Source organism: Silurus aristotelis, assembly GCF_946808225.1.
Source record: "Silurus aristotelis genome assembly, chromosome: 21".
Lineage (NCBI taxonomy): Eukaryota > Metazoa > Chordata > Actinopteri > Siluriformes > Siluridae > Silurus > Silurus aristotelis.
In genome coordinates this window covers 12,522,180-12,539,539 of record NC_139594.1, presented here as the reverse complement: position 1 = coordinate 12,539,539, position 17,360 = coordinate 12,522,180, and the positions used below count along the sequence as shown (strand labels likewise).

The 17,360-nt window shown below is 36.9% G+C and overlaps 1 protein-coding gene across 2 annotated transcripts in view; it reads left to right on the top strand.

Annotated features, from left to right (window-relative positions):
• Nucleotides 1–17,360, top strand: part of yars1 (tyrosyl-tRNA synthetase 1) — a 239,454-nt gene that overhangs the window by 191,878 nt on the left and 30,216 nt on the right. The gene's annotated exons all lie outside the window — the stretch shown is intronic.

Sequence of the window (17,360 nt, the reverse complement as noted above, 5' to 3'; positions counted from 1 at the left end):
GTGCAAGTGAGACGTGCTTTAAATCAGTCTTTATTCGATTTACATTTAGTGGAAAATCAGTTTTAATTGTATATATATTTTTTACACTTTAATGAGTCACAGCTATATATTGCACATCACAATCTCTGACTGAGTTTCTATTTCTTGACTTATGTCTTTGTTTTGACGCATGTCTGCCTTTTTTTTGTTTTAATTAACCTGTGCTTTGATGACCTGTTCAAAGACAATTACTAGAACATTTTAAAGAAACAGCCTTTGAGCACTCTCAAAATGTAGCTATTCCTAAATTGGAAAATAATTTGAGTCCTTTACATTGCCTCTGTTGACAGTATACTGTATGTAAGGAACTAAACATAATGGAGTGTAGTTCTAAGAAAATATATACAGTTTGCTGGTGGGATGCAGGTAACAGCCTTTGTACTAGAGCAAGCTAACAAAACAATTTTTTTAATCAAGTAAAGTTTAGCACATTTCATGTTTTATCAGTTTATAGTTATGTTTATGGTTGTGCAACATCTGCAAGAGTCACTTCCTGTTATCGCTTACATTTATAACAGCTATAAACTGTCATTCCCTTACCACTCTCTCTTTGTTCTCGTTCTTGAAGTTAATGAGGTGACAAAAGCAAAATGCTAAGATTACAGGTGTACCTCTGTTGGATACAAAGTGCTGACACTGGAGACTCCTTTCCAAAAATGAATGACTCTTCAGTTCTTTTTCTAGACACCAATATGGTCAAAGTAGATAAAGTATGGAGCGTAGCATATGTGTTTTTTTTGTGTGTATGTGTGTGTGTTGTGTGTGTAGTGTGCATTTTGCATTTGGTGAGACAGGAGTGCTAGTAAATCTGATCTTTATCTGATTGGAGTGTGTGCATTTCTCTTGCTCTGACAGTTCCTTCAATATCATGAGTCAAAAGAGGAGGAAGGAAAGGAGGAGAGAAAGAAGTGGATACAAGTGTTGAGTCAGCATGGCTCTAAACACACACTATCAGCTTCTTCTCCTGACCAAAATGATTGAGTAGAGCATGAGCTCTCTGGGGAGATCTGGTCCTTCTGCTCGTCTTAAGCTCCATTGACAGCTAACACACACACTCTCAATTTCAGGGATTTTATTTATTTTTTTGTAAAACTGATCATCTATTACCATCTAGATGTCCTAAGCATTATTCACTGTAAACAGGAAAAGGAGGTGGAGACAAGGTGGGAAAGAAATTGTAAAGAAAACTGTAAAATACTGTCGTAATTGCACTGCAACACCTCCTAGCAAGAAACTTCAGAATAATCAATTACTTTAGTCAATGCGGTCAGTTGCAAATTCAACAGCATTGGTCACAAAAGCTAAAAAATTGAGGATTTCACATTTTAATACTATGATGAGATGAGAGAGAAATCAAATTTCATCTCTCTGTTTCTTGATGTAATAACACCTGAACTCCTTTGCTTCCATAAAGATCATTCAATCTAAAGGTATATGCAATAATAATAATATTAATAATAATTATTATTTTGATATTGTCTCCTTTAAAGAGCCCTCAATAACCTCAGTAACACAAACTGTAGCTCAGTGTCCTGTTCTGAGGCTCCTACAGTTTAGGAGTGGGGGGTGGGGTGGGGTGGTTGAATGGATCATTGTGTGAACAGAGAGGTGACAGAGCTTGGAGACTGACAGCAGTGTAGTGTGAGGCTAATGGAAGCAGGTCAGTTGCCAAAAGGCTGGTGTAACACTACCGGAACATATGTCCAAACTACCCAACACGTACGGCATACTTATGCTTTGGGCAGCTGGAGCGCCAATGTGCTACAAAAAATATCGAGCAACTGGACCTGGGTCCAAACAAAGAAGCTTTCAGAGGAGAAGCCAGAATCAGCTGCTGCCTTTTAGTGTGTGAATGTGTATTTGTATTAAAGGATGTGTGTTGGTTATTTGAATACATATACACATTAAGAACATTTATACCAGTAGTGTCTGCAGAACTCACACACAGAGTATGTATACTATAGGGAATCTTTCTATGAAGAAATTATGGAGACTTTGCTTATATTACAAGCAAGACAGGATCTGACATTTGATCATGGAAACTCTTCCTTCAGCTTATAACCATATAAATGGTCTAGAATGACTCTATTTTAACCAAAGAAACCATCAATGAAAGATTTTTGATTTAGGGTGAATCGTAATGAATGTAACTGATCAAATTTTACGTTTCACAATTTGCCCTTTGAGTGCTTCAATCTGAGCACAGATACGACAAAATAAATGCTAAAGACTTTTATGCAATCACGTCCTTAAAAACATCTCATCATTTGTAGAACTTACAACAGCATTATGTTTAATAATGCTTCATATATATGCTGCAGATTTTATAATAGATTTTAAAAGGCCTTGGGCTGAAGAAACTTTATAAATAGAAGTTTATCTGTAGATTTTTGATATCCACAGTTGGAACAGAGACACTGCAGTATGTCCATGCATTTCATGTGTAAGTTTAATCAGAACATATCCTGTATCATATGCTAAAGAAACCACGTTCTGTGGTACATTTGTTCTTGTCTCCTGAGGGAGACTATCGGGCTTCTGTAAGCTGACTCCACAACACTGCGGACAGTTGGCCTGGCTCATCTGTCCATCAGCTCAGTTCAAAGAGCCGCTGAGTCTGCATTTGCCCCAGAGGAGCTGCCTCGGTCAGCCTTACACTTTTACTGTACGGGGGGTCCAGGCCACTTTATTGATCACACACTATGGTGAGTCACACACTTCAAGTGAGCAGGAGTTACAGTGGGAGTTCAGGTTTCCCGACCAGATGCATTAAAAAAATATCCATACTGTCTGTATTGATGTGATTGAGCTACAGTACAGTTACATTTTTCTCATTTAGTCAAGTTTTCAAGTAGCCTTTTATTGTAATTTCAACCTTATACAGTTTAGTACACAGTGAAACAGAACTATGTTTTCCCAGGTCAATAGTGCTATCTAGGACAACATAATTGAACAAAACGTAACACAAAATAGACGACTATAGAGAGAACATTATCTAGAGTGACTTACAGACTTTGAATTTGCAACCTCTCAAACCTCAAACATATACTTCTAAAGCATACTAAAAATATATTTAAAAAAAATGTATTTGAGTATATACCAGTTGTGAAGAAGAAGAAGAAGAAGAAGAAGAAGAAGAAGAAGAAGAAGAAGAAGAAGAGAAGAAGAATAATTACAGCCACACACCTAACCTCTTTTTTCTTAACTCAAAGCAGACTGGAATTTGACTTTAGAAAGAGACGAATAAATGTTTAATTGTGCACACAGATTGTAGTTATAATGTAAAAATACTATTAAAAAAATTGTTTACATTTAAAAAATTTTTAAAAAATGTATTAGTAGTTTCTTGTTATTTTGAATAGCTTTACTGAATTTGTGTTATAATCTCTACAAAAGATATTAAACGAAAAATGTCCAATATTTGGCTTTAAGGCCTTTATAAAACAATACACAAAGTCATGTGTGCATAACTCCTTTAAGCATAGTAATGCTTTTCACAATTATCATATAAAATGTTAGCAATTACATTCATAATTGTCTATTCTCCTTACATATTGTCAAATTATGTATGTTTTGTGTGTTTGTGTGTATATATATATATATATATATATATATATATATATATTTTTTTTTTTTTTTTTTTATTTATATATTTATTTTTTTATTTTTTTTTAAAGTGTTGCTTTTTTTAACTTGCTTAAAACAGTTATTTCTATTTATTACTTACAGTTAAAGAAATATATTTTACCAAAAGAAAAGAAATATTGCACATACACCTTTTTAACATTGAAATTAGGTGAAATGGTAATCGTTTCCACTGTCATCATTTCTTGGATTCTTTTGCATGAGCTTGAAGCTTGTGTAAGGTCCATCTGTGCTGTTTCACAGTCAACAGAGTTGCACCAAGATGCGTGAAGGGCCTGGAAAAAAATAGTGTGGGATATGTGTGTGCATGCATGCATGCGTGTGTGTGTGTTTGTGTGTGTGTGTGTGTGTGTGTGTGTGTGTGTGTGTGTGTGTGTGTCTGAGTGTGTGTGCATGTTGTCTATGTGTGTAGGTTACTAAAATGTTTCAGGGTTTGACCTGAACTGCAGTGCCCAATAAAATTCCCCCAAAAAATGTAAATAAATGAAGTGTAGAAATTAAAAAATGTAAGGCCTTGGCACTACCAACGTAATGCTATTAGTTTCTCTGTGGCACACTAAGCTCCTCACAATAATGAAGTTGTGAGACTTCTCACCATTTATTCCATGTGAGCTTCATTTCCTCATGCCAGTGGAAGCATGCTGTTTGTACACAGCGGAATTGGTGAACGCACTTATATCAATTCTAGCCCAATGTCTCCATCTGCAGGCAATACTGCAAATAACAGCACATATTAACTTTACACTGGGACTATGCACGAATCACCAGAATCTTCTTCTTCATCTTTCGTCTGCTCCCATTAGGGGTCGCCACAGCGGATCATCCATACTACTTTATCCTCTATATCTACCTCTTTCAAACCAACTACCTGCCTGTCTTTCCTCACCAAATCCATAAACCTCTTCCTTGGTCTTCCTCTTTTCCTTTTTCCTGGTGGCCTCATCCTCAGCATTCTCCTACCGATGTTCCCCATGTCCCTCCTCTGCACATGTCCAAACCATCTCAATCGGGCTGCTCTCATTTTGTTCCCAAAATGTCCTACATGCGCTGTCTCTCCAAAAACTCATTTCTAATCCTGTACTTCTTTGTCATTCCTAATGAAAATCTCAACACCAGTTCTGCTTCCTCCAGCTCCACCTCCTGTCTTTTAGTCAATGCCACTGTCTCTCATTCAAGATAGCAGGTTTCACCACAGTCCTATAAACGTTCCCTTTTACTCTTGCAGATACCCTTCTATCACAAATCACTCCTGCCACTCTTCTTCACCCACTTCACCCTGCCTACACTCTTTTCTTCACTTCTCTAACAAACTCTCCATTACTTTGCACTGTTGACCCCAGGGACCTAAACTCCTCCACTTTCTCCAACCCTTCTCCCTGCAACCGCACCACTCCTCTGCTCTCCCTCTGTACCCTTACCTCTCCAGGCTCTTCCGCACCCTACTCTCACCACAAATCACAATATCGTCCGCAAACATCATAGTCCACAGAGAATCCTGTCTGACCTCGTCCGTCAACTGCTGTCACACTGTCCCCATACATGTCCTGCACCACCCTCACATACTTCTCTGACACACCTGACTTCCTCATACAATACTACAACTCCTCTCTCAGTACCCTGTCGTACATTTTCTCTAAATCCACAAACACGCAATGCAACTCCCTCTAACCTTCTCTTTACTTCTACAACATTCTCAAAGCAAATAATGCGCCTGTAGTGCTCTTCCTCAGCATGGAACCATCCTCTCATTTTAAAAACTCCACTGCCATCTCTCCTAAACATATCTATGCTATGCTTTGCTATGCTATGCTACCGTATATCTCTATAACGGTATGTTATCTGGTCCAACCGACTTTCCACTCTTCATCCTTTTAATCGCTGCTCTCACTTTCTCCTTACTAATCCTATCCACTTCCTGCTTCACCATCTCCACACCATCCAACCTTCTCTCTCTCTCTCTCTCTCTCTCTCTCTCATTTTCCTCATTAATCAGCTGCCCCTTTCATCTTCTCAACATACTCTCCTCACTAGTCAACACATTTCCATCTTTATCCTTAATTGCTCTAACTTGTAGCACATCCTTCTAAGCTCGGTCCGGGCCAATCGGTATAAATCCATTTCTCCTTCCTTAGTGTCCAACTTCTCATACAGCTCCTCATAGGCCTTTTCCTTGGCTTTTGCCACATCCCTCTTTACCTGCTGCCGCATCTCTTTCTACTCCCGCCTACTTTTTTCGTCCCTCTTTGCCGATCCCAATTCTGCTTTGACCTCTTCCCTGAACCTTACACTACTGTCTTCCTCCCCCAGTTTCCACAATCTTGTTCTTCTTTCAGTCCTCACTCTCCTCCTCTTCTTCTTCACCTCAAAAGCCGTCCTACAGACCACCATCCGATGCTGTCTATCTAAACTGTCCCCTGCTAACACCTTACAGTCTCCAATCTTCTTTAGGTTGCATCTTCTACATAGAATATAGTCCACCTGTGTGCGTGCACCTTTCTCCATTCTTATACGTCGCCCTATTCTCCTAAAACTTCTTAAAAATATGTATTCACTACTGCATTTCCATCCATTAAGCAAAATCTACCATCATCTTCCCTTTCACATTCCTCTCTATAAGACCATACCTACCCTTCACCTCCTCATCACCTCTGTTCCCTTCACCTACATGCCCATTAAAGTCCCAATCACCAATCTTTCATTCTTAAGTACACGTTCTACCACTTCCAACTCACTCCAGAATTTTTCCTTCTCCTCCATCTCACAACCCACTTGTGGAGCATAAGTACTTATGACATTTATCACCACCCCTTCAACTTCCAGCTTCACATTTCTTAGAAAATCTCTTCTCCTCTACTACACTCTTACTAAACTCTTCCTTTCTTCAGGATCTGTCACACGTGTCTGACACCAGGTTCTAAGCAATGCACAAATTCCACGGACAGAATAGTTTCTAATCATTTATATACAGCAGGCCTTCTTTGAGAGTAATGAACATGTAACAGCTTCCTTGATTACAACTGTGTAGTATTTTAACAGTAATGTTCAGTATAGTTTTCCTGTTATAAAGCAGCTGTGAAGAATGCCAAAGTGAAAAATCAACCTCTTTATTCACTGATTTCTGTGGCTGGTGCTGGACCATTTTTTTTACTGTACTGTTTTAAGGAACCCGTGTTACACATGTATGGATGTAGGTGATATATTTGTTGTTTTGAGCTAAAATAAAATGCACCGGTAGTTCTTTATTTCAAACTTACACTATATAGCCTTCAGTATTTTACATATAAAAATTAACAGCAGAAATTACAGTACAGAAGTATTTGCATGTTCCAGTTCCTGTTTCTATTACAGTCAACCCCTGATAATTCGTGGTTCGGAACTCGTGGCTCAAAAAATTTGCGGGTTCTCATTTGGAACCAACTAACAGCAAGTTGCGGATTATTTGAAAATTTGATGGAATCTGCAAATCTGGAATTTTTAAAACACATTATTGTATTTAGAATGTAGGAGTAAAGAGTAGTGGAAGCCAGGCTGAGAGAAGAGGTGACCATCTGTGAGCAACAGTATGGTTTTTTGCCGAGGAAAAGCTCTATGGATGCAATATTTGCTTTGAGAATGTTGAAAGAAAAGTATCGAGAAGGTCAGAAGGATTTGCATTGTGTGTTTGTGGATTTAGAGAAAGCGTACAACAGGGTGCCGAGAGATGAATTGTGGTACTGTATGAGGAAGTCAGGTGTGTCAGAGAAGTATGTGAGGGTGGTGCAGGACATGTATGACGACAGTGTGACAGCAGTGAAGTGTGCAGTAGGAACGACAGACTGGTTCAAGGTGGAGGTTGACCTGCATCAAGGATCGGCTCTGAGCCCTTTCCTGTTTGCAGTGATGATGGACAGGTTAAAGGTGAAAGGGAAATTTTATAGGACTGTGGTGAGACCCGCTATGTTGTATGGTGTAGCGAGAGTGGCATTGACTAAAAGACAGGAGGTGGAGCTGGATGTAGCAGAGCTGAAGATGATGAGGTTTTTATTGGAAGTGACTAGGATGGACAGGATTAGAAACAAGTTTATTAGAAGGACAGCGCATTTAGGACATTCTGGGGACAAAGTCAGAGAGCCCTGACTGAGATGGTTTGGACATGTGCAGAGGAGGGACATGGGGTTTATCGGTAGGAGAATGCTGAGGATGGAGCCACCAGGACAGAGAAAAAGAGGAAGGCCAAGGAGGAGGTTTATGGATGTGGTGAGGGAAGACATGCAGGTAGTTGGTTTAAAAGAGACAGATGTAGAGAACAGGGGCGTATGGAGACAGATGATCCGCTGTGGCGACCCCTAATGGAAGAAGAAGAAGTGCGCCTTTTGTTTAGTTAATAGCTGTAGTTTCTACACGCTGTCAGATAAAGGTTAGCATGCTACCAAGGCTAAAAACAAACATAATACTGTCAAGGCTAAGTGTCTACTATTTAATAATTCATCAGTTCTATTCATGAGAACTGCTTACGAGAATCAAGGCAAAATGTTCATGACTATATAACATTCGTGCGAATGATGGATCATGTTAAGTGCACAGTTCAAGAAGCAGTTTAAGAATATTGACTTGTCCAGCTGTAGGGGAAATAATAAAAAGAAGGAGATAAACAGAAAAAAAATGCTCACTTTATAATCTCAGAACACACTTACAACAAGAACTGTTCCTCTTTACTACCAAACTGTTATAAAATAGCCTACAGTGTGTCACATCTCCTATTATAAAAAAAAAGAATGATAGGAGAATTTTTATTACTCATCATGTTTGAATAAGTTCCTGTTATTAATATGAAATATATTTTTTGAAGGTTGTACAGAATTTAAAACAGGGGCTTTTAAATGAACATGTATGAACAACATTTAATCTCTGTTTAATACTCAAGCCATTCTAGTCTTTTAAATGCATTATATGTTGTGTACTGTGACATTATAATTTTACATTGAAGCATGGCTGTTGTAGTAAACATGGGGCTCCACCAGCAGGGAATAAATGTTTGAAATGTTTTAGAACTAATTATATAACCAAATAATCAGGTCCCCTGGTGGTCTAGTGGTTAAGATGCAGCGCTCCCACCGCTGCGACCCGGGTTCGATTCCCGGTCAGGGAACCATCCCCAGCCACTCTTAGTGCCGGTCCCAAGCCCGGATAAATTGGGGAGGGTTGCGTTAGGAAGGGCATCCAGCGTAAAACATGTGCCAAATCAAACGTGCGGAGGATCCGCTGTGGCGACCCCTAACGGGAGAAGCCGAAAAGAAACTTTATATAACCAAATAATCATTGTTTTATCCACTGTTAAATAAAGTGAACAATGCAGGAAACAGTTTCAGTATATTGACTGAAGTGGCTATAGAAGAAGTAAAAAAAAAAGTGAAGGAAAAACCTAAGAAAAAATAGTTAATTTCACAGTATAGTCCAGAAAAGTTGTGGTTTATGAGTATATTTTTAGCAAACAGCTGTTGGTTAATCATCCAGTAAGTTGAATGACAGAATGACAGCATAATGCCCAGCCTAAAAACAAACATTAAACTCTCAGCGCTAAGTATTTCCAAATTTATCAGAATTCCCATTCTTGAGAAGGAGTAAGAATACAATTAAAATTAATTATCTTTATTTATTAACCAAAATATCTGAGACAGACAATAAAGTTAACATGTGCATACTTGAATTAAGATAAGAAAAGCGAGGGGTAAAATGTTGGTAGACTGTTGTTTGTGTGCTGCTCACAAATCAGATTCTGCTAAAGGAAAAACACTACTGTGTTGATTAGTCTAAACTTGAAAATAATTTTTAAAAAAAGTCCCGTATCAGTACTGACGCCATAGCAGGTGAATATGCAAGCTGAAAGAAATCCTCTCTGTATTCTGTATTATAAAGATATAAAACTTCGATATGGGCCTTCAGATGAACTTTGAGATATCTCCTGTAACTTGTTTGAAGTCAAAATTAGTCACGCTACCCGCATTGGTCATTGCCACACCATCCACATCCAGAAAGAGATACTCCTCTTGGAAAAGGTGGTGTGTATTTGACATGGCAGATTTCGATCCAAGAAATCAAAGGGCACACAGCTGGAGCAAAGAAACATCCTTGTACGTGCAAAATGGCAAAATTCATTTATTTATCTTCAGGAAATTTATCAGTAGCAGTAGTGTTGTGCTCAGGATGATGGTGGAACAGGAGCCAATCCTGTTTACACTGCATGAGGTGAGTATATCAACCCTGTATTGCAAAAGTGAGTACACCCTAGGTGTGTGAGCACCACTGTTATCTAGCACTGCCTTAATCCTGGGCATAGAATTCACCAGAGTTACAAAGGTTGTTGCTGGGAAACTCTTCCACTCTTAATCCTAGGCATAGAATTCACCAGAGTTGCATAGGTTGTTCCTGGGAACATCTTCTCTGGAGAATTGTATGCCCAGGATTAAGGTAATGCTAGATAACAATGGTGCTCACACCCTAGGTATGCAATTGTTTTTTTGAAGCCAACTTCTGCACCTGGCGCACAGCACAAGGGCCCAACTTCTTTTATTGACCCTTGCTAGGCCTGTTCTGAGTGGTACCCGTCTTGGAAAACCTCTGTATGACCCTGGACACTGTACTGTAACTCAGTTCCATGGTGTTACCAATCATCTTATAGCCTAGGCCATCTTTGTGGAGAGCAATAATTCTAATTCTCAAATCCTTAGAGTTCTTTGCCATGAGGTGCCATGTTGAGCATCCAGTGGTCAGTATAAGAAAATTGAACTCAAAGCACCACATTTTAACTGCTCTAATACAAGATACACAAATTCTATGGGCGTGTTAAGCAGACAAAAACATTAACACGATAAGTAGGACACGCGGCTTAGCATGGTTACATGACGTACAGCTGTTATAACTTATGGTGTACTCACATTTGTTGCTATCTATTTGAACAATAATTGCCATATGTTAAGTTATTTTCAGGACAGTAAATCTGTACTGCTATAGAAGCTGTCACGCTGACTACTCTAAAAAAATATCCAAGTTTCATTTCTATAGTGTTGTCCCTTGAGAAGATATACTAAAATGTTTGCTGAAATGTATGGGTTGTACTCACTACTGTATGTATGCCAGCATGAGTTGATGTCTATTTACATTTGTAAGCGTGTACATTTAGGACATTTCCCATTTAAATTACAGTAAACCCTTAACACTTATGATCCAGGAGCTTATATAGAGGCCAAGAATTAATCTCTTGTTTTCTAATGGTACTAAACTTGAATGATTGCCATAACCTTTGGTAGCGGTGATGTGTCATAGAATGATGAAACCATCCAAGATCTTATCTGTAGAGACATGCACTAACAAACAGGCTGACATCACTGTCTCTTTGGTCTAGCTGAATGTTTAATGGGTTAGGCTGCACCGGTTTGGCTTAGCGGGTGTGTGTTTGACCTGCAGCCACATGGATATGTTGTTGTACTTTGATCTTATCACCTGAGATTTTTATGCATGTGGGCAAGGTATAAGAAAGTGTGTGTATGTCATCTGATTAGTCAGTGCCAAATATATAATTTGGTGCCAGTTTACAACAATTTGTCATTTAATGATGTATGGTTATTATATAATTGCACCGTGTAGGTATACAATTACTAATGCTGACTATGAAGGTATGTCCTGTCAGCCACCTCTATCCCATTCATCAAAGGATATTTTAAACCTGTTTATTATATACTCCTACCATGTTTGTCCACCTTGTAGATGTACAGCTAAATTATATATATTTCACTTTTAATGCACTTGTTGAATATATTTCAGCCTGATACATTTGTACACTGCATGTGGACACCTGACCATCTAACTCATGTGAGCATCCAATTCCAATTCATGGACATTGATATGGACCCCTTTGCTACTATAATAACCTTCATTCTTCTGAAAAGGCTTTTTCCACAACATTTTGAATTGTAACTATAAAGATTTCTGCCTATTTTTTACACAAATGAATTTGTGAGATGTGAGGAGAATGCCTGGTTCACAATAGTTCAAATTGTTCCTAGTAGTGTTCAGGTCAGGGCTTTGTGCAAGCCATTTGACTTTGTCCGCACCAACCTTGGCTCGCCATATTTTCACAGACTTCTGTTTTGTGCTCAAGGGCATTGTTATGCAAGAACAGGTATGAATTTTCTTTTTGAAAAAAGGATCTGTTTTAAGCAGCAGAACAGGTACCACTTTTCGGGTATTGGTTTTCTGGTTAAAGGGTTCACCTTTCTACTTTCAGAAGCAGCTTCTGTTGGTTATACTTTGCTCCTACTGCCCCTCCTGTGCGTTTGTTTTGGGTTTGATATGTATTCTTTTTATTGTTCGTGTTTTGTGTATCCATTTTTTAAATATAATTTTCTGGTAATTGATATTTATATGTGGCTTTCCTTTCAGGTTACTACACCTTGTGCCATTATTAACTCTATACAGAAATGCTGTATTATATACTACATACTCTCTAAACTATTAAAACTAATCTAAGCAAAAATATAATAGCTAATTAAACATTTGTATTCATTTGCCACTTGAAAAGCAGTAGGTACATAGTGTCCCACACAATATCAAAGGCAGGCAGTGCTTTCCATGTGGTCATTGTCCGACGTAGTAAACATAGCATACACAAACCTATCCTCGTGAGTTTCCATAACGCCTCTGTCTATGTATAGTGTTGGCCGTTGTCTTTCCTGGCACAAACACACACACACACACACACACACACACACACACACACACACACACACACACACACACACACACACACACAAATACACTTCTTGATATGCTTTGGACTTTTGCTACAGTGTTGGCATACATTGTGCTTGTAAGCAAAGACAATTAAAGGCACTGTAATAAAAGATGACTATAACTGTTATAAAGTCACAGTAATTAATACACTTAGTGCCTAGGTGAGAGGTCATAATAAGAGGTCTCGTGGAATCTCATGAAATTCTCATGAAATGCACTAATCCTGTATTTAATAAGTATAATGAATGTATAATATGAACATATGAGCCTATCATTTATTCAGCCATTTTGCTTTATTCTTTTAAGGGTCACCATTACCACAGCATACTATTCATTTACAGTGGGGAAAATAAGTATTTGAACACCCTGCTATTTTGCAAGTTCTCCCACTTAGAAATCATGGAGGGGTCTAAAATTGTCATTGTGGGTGCATGTCCACTGTGAGAGACATAATAAATAAAAAAAAATCCAGAAATCACAATATATGATTTTTTAACTATTTATTTGTATGATACAGCTACAAATAAGTATTTGAACACCTGAGAAAGTCAATGTTAATATTCGGTACAGTAGCCTTTGTTTGCAATTACAGAGGTCAAACGTTTCCTGTAGTTTTTCACCAGGTTTGCACACACTGCAGGAGGGATTTTGGCCCACTCCTCCACACAGATCTTCTCTAGATCAGTCAGGTTTCTGGCCTTTAAAATGTCCACCTCCACTACACTTTATCCTAAATTAGATGCACTTGTTTGAGGTCGTTAGCTGCATAAAGACACCTGTCCACCCCATACAATCAGTAAGAATCCAACTACTAACATGGCCAAGACCAAAGAGCTGTCCAAAGACACTAGAGACAAAATTGTACACCTCCACAAGGCTGGAAAGGGCTACAGGGAATTTGCCAAGCAGCTTGGTGAAAAAAGGTCCACTGTTGGAGCAATCATTAGAAAATGGAAGTAGCTAAACATGACTGTCAATCTCCCTCGGACTGGGGCTCCATGCAAGATCTCACCTCGTGGGTGACTAACAGGGCTTTGAGGGTCAGAATTCTAGCTGATAGACAGGTGTTCAAATACTTATTTGCAGCTGTATCATACAAATAAATAGTTAAAAAAATCATATATTGTGATTTCTGGATTTTTTTAGATTATGTCTCTCACAGTGGACATGCACCTACAATGACAATTTCAGACCCCTCCATGATTTCTAAGTGGGAGAACTTGCAAAATAGCAGGGTGTTCAAATACTTATTTTCCTTACTTTAAATTTAATTGTTTTGTTTTGTAGGAGTGACACTTTTATGGTACCGGTTCCTTGCTATTTTAATTAACATCTCTTGCAGAAACCATATATACCAGTGGCTTTTTAACTTCTATCTGTATTTTGGTGTCTTGTTATTGTTTCATCTTTTATGGGTTTAATAAACAGATTCATCTGTGTTCTCCTTTATATCGATTCTTCTCTGTATATCTTTAAATCTGCCTCAAAAATCATTTATATGACAAAAGTCATAGAGAGTTCTTTACAATTAAACACCAAATGCCCACATCTTTTGTTTCACTGTCTCCTTATTTTCACTTACTCTTAAGCATAACATCTACAACTTCAAAAAATGTAGTATATCAGATTTTTCGTTTTGCCAGATGTTGAATTAAATAGTCAAATTTGTCAAACTGTTTTTGTATAAATGTTAAATGTTAAATAATATTTCTCGTAATTGTTATACAATGGGTTAACTCAAATCAATTGCAATGAGCTGAGCTGAGCTGAGAGAGAGAGAGAGAGAGAGAGAGAGAGAGAGAGAGAGAGAGAGAGAGAGAGAAAGAGAAAGATAGATAGATAGATAGATAGATAGATAGATAGATAGATAGATAGATAGATAGATAGATAGATAGATAGATAGATAGATAGATAGATAGATAGATAGACTGAGAGACAGAGAGACAGAGAAATAGAAAGAGGGAAATAGACTATATAGCCTTGATTCTATTTTAATATAATGATAAGGATTCTTTCATGGTCATGGCATAATCTGAGATGTTTTTTATTTCTTTTGCATGTTCTGCATTCATTTCCAAAATAATGATTACAAGGGAGTTTAACTATGCTTGCCATCGTGGAGAACAGGAATGCAATAGAAATTTATGGTTATGACATTAAAGGTCAATATTCTGCTTTAGTTGAGCGTTACAAAATGCAATGGTAAATAGACTATAATGCATGTAGCCATTTTAAAATGTATATCTTTAGTTCCAGGCACATTGATCTTTCATGCAAACATAGTGCTTTAATGTTAACCAGCACAACACAAACACAATTAATGGCGTATTGTCTAAAATATTTGAACCACATGCCTTAAAATTGACTATAGACCCTTGACCAAATGTAACTGCTGTTAAAAAATACATATTGTGGTTTTCAGCTCCCTGCAGGCTTTGGAATAATGCACACAGCTCTACTTACTACCCTGAAGGCAGGTGATGCAGCTTTGAATGCTGCTGCAGTTAACTATAACTTGGGCCAAACCCTCATTCCATCTGCCAAGATTAAACCAGGACCAGTGGTATTTATTTAATGGTCAGATTTTTAATAGCTGTCATTTTTCTTTCCTTAAAAAGAAACCTGAAATAATAAACAAATACCTGAAGACAGTGAGACAATATTATGAACAAGCAATACCAGTATCAACACGAAGGGACGCTTTAAATAAACTTATCTTATCTTTTGTTGACACACATTGATTAGTTTAGTCTGCATGAACTTTAGCAACATCAGATCATTAATCTGAGAGCGTAAATATTGCGGCCTTTACGTGGCCACAGCCAGCCATTCATAGTTTACTCAAGGTTATGTATATAATATGTAAACATTGCTGTGTATAGGACTAATAAAAACAAGGATTTACTTTATTATTTTTGTATCATTGTGCATGCACATTTATAAAAAAGGTTCACTAAATAAGTTGGAAAATTATTCTTATATATTTCAGTATTCGTTTTCTTTTTATTGCTTTTTGATCACTGTCATACATCTAAAGTCATTTGGTTTGTAAAGCTAATATGTAATTTAAATAAATGGAATTAAAATGAAATGTGTTTTATTATGATTACCTTTATGAGCTGATAATATTAGCTTTTTCTGTTGATTACTGTGGAATTTACTCCAGACTATACATTACTATTAAATGTCAATATGTTATTAGTCAATTTATCTAATTGTCTTTTTAATACCTTATCACCTTATTTATTTTTTTCTTATTTATATTTTATCTTTTAACTGTTTTTAAAGATCTAGTATTCCAGCCGGTAATGTAGGGTTGCTTATTTTAATTTCTGTTCATTAGTAATTGTAACTGTAGACGTTTGCTGAAGTTAGAAATATAAATGCAAAAAATGATTGAACTGTGAAGAAAAAAGTTCTTACCAATCTTTATATTTATTTGAAGGGTAACATTGTAAAACCCCATGCTTTTTTCTATTGGTTCAACATGGCAAAGCATCTGATATAGTATATTTTAAATATCTTTCTGTGCTTCTCAGAGAGAAGTAATAACACTTTATATAAAAAAGCATTATTTTAAGGTTATTTGGTGGTGGGTAACAGTGTTGGTAGGCAAACTATGAATTCATTGCACATTTGGAAACATATAGGTTTCAACACTTGATTTGGTAATTTCATTTTGAAGTTTAAAGATTAATTTGAAAGCTCATAGAAAAAAAGGCAAAGTAAATCACATCAGTACACGATGTTTGAAACTATCACTTTAGCTTTTTAGATTTTACATTTTATCATATGTATATGAAATGGATACAAGCAAAACCTACATTATAGTTCATACTGCCATAAGTGGCATAATCAACATAACATGGGTTACTTGTACAGAGTGGATTGATAGCTCATGTCTACTCATGACTTACATTGTTAAAGAAAACTGAATTTTTAATGATTTATCCATGTTTTATGATCATAAAAACACAACATAGTGTGTGCTAGCTTTAGAACATCTGAGTGATAATAATACACTAGATATTATTCTGAGTTTCTGATTTTCCCACAGTAAACACAAAACTGTACATGTACAAAATATAAAACAATTTTTTTTTCATTTCATTTGATTTGCTTCAGAATCAATATTTCTATTTATTTGTCGTGACCTATAATAACCCTGACTTTAAGAAATATATATATGAAGAAATGTATTTAGAGTTGGTAAATAAGGCACAGACAAAGAGGTGTGGTTAAGAAAAATGGGAAATTAACAGTCACATACACACCTCCACACACACAGTAAATTGCCTCACACATGACACATACTTTACAAGCCCTGAGTCAGGTGGCTAAGTATTAGGTGGTTAGGATTGGTTTTAGTATTAGGTTGTTTGAATGATTTGAATTGTTCAGTAAATAAATAAATAATTAAACTGTTTAGTAAATAAACAAACAAATACAATTAATGGATGACCAAACAGAAAATTCTGTTCAAAGTTCATTATAGGTGAAAAAACATCATCCAGTTAGTGTTTGAGGCTCAGGCCAAGGCATACAAACTAAGATCACCACAAACACCACCATGTTATAAATCTCGGGTAAGGGTTTTTTCCAGATTTCAGTTCAAAAACTAACTAAACAAAAAAATGAATACTGCCATGACCACAACACTGGGATCAGATCAGACCACACACGGATCTCAGGCAAAATGATTTATTAAAATAAAAAAATAAAAAACAGGCCAAATTCTTCCTAGAGTATAACAATGCTAGTGTCCCATACTTTAAATATTTACTTATAGTATATTATTCATACAAATGATGTATTATTATGTTATATTCCATCAGCCTGCCCTGGATTCTGAATCATGATTGGTTGTGTCCTCAAGGGCGTGTGCTTGTGTTCTGCATGACAGAAAG